The 790-nt window shown below is 34.4% G+C and overlaps 1 non-coding gene across 1 annotated transcript; it reads left to right on the forward strand.

Annotated features, from left to right (window-relative positions):
* The first annotated feature begins 201 nt into the window (after positions 1 to 201).
* NAEGRDRAFT_t410 lies at positions 202 to 272 on the forward strand. The gene has a single exon. It is a non-coding gene; the product is annotated as a tRNA-Asp (tRNA).
* The last annotated feature ends 518 nt before the right edge of the window (positions 273 to 790 follow it).

The raw sequence follows: 790 nt of genomic DNA on the forward strand, positions 1-790 counted from the left end.
GATGAATTGTTGACGACGGAAGGAGACGAAGAATTGGCTGTTTCGTGATGATCAGAAACTGCCGTTGCTGGCTGAGAATCGTTGAAAGTGTTTGATTGTTGTTGCATTTTTTTATCTAGTTGGATATTGTAAATGGATGAAAGAAGACAGGCAGAAAACTACTTTAAATATTTATTGAAAATTTTAGATAACATTATGTAATCGGGTGTGGTATAGTGGTAGCATTCCAGACTGTCACTCTGGCGACCCGGGTTCAATTCCCGGCACTCGAGTAAAGTTTTGCTATTATTTTTACTATCTTTGCTTTCCAGAGACTCAGAGTACTTATATTTCCATTTTTAGAAGCCTCAGCCTATTTTTTTATTGAACGAGAAACATTTTTAAAAAATTCTTTCAAATCCAATAAACTCAGCACAAATATCAAAATAGTTCTTCTCAGTTCCAATATTCGAAAGCATTCTAGAACTGAACAAAATCTAAATTACAATAAAAAAAATTAAAAAAAAAAATGATCAAACATCAACAACAACATGCTTCTCGCCTCTCACTTCCACCTTCGATGCACCATCTTCCCAAACGAAGATTCCAACTCGATCATCACTCGGAATATTACAAACAAGATCGTCAAGAGATGAAACAGTGTCAAATGGTGCAATTCCGAGAATGGTATTCGAATTATTCAAATATTATTATATTTGATATGGATAGAGTGAGAGGATCAATGCTTATGGAATTGAGACGTGAAATTCGATTTTTAGAAATGGGAGAATTATTGGTTGCAAAGAATACG

This window comes from Naegleria gruberi, assembly GCF_000004985.1.
Source record: "Naegleria gruberi genomic scaffold NAEGRscaffold_35, whole genome shotgun sequence".
Taxonomy (NCBI): Eukaryota; Heterolobosea; class Eutetramitea; order Acrasida; family Naegleriidae; genus Naegleria; species Naegleria gruberi.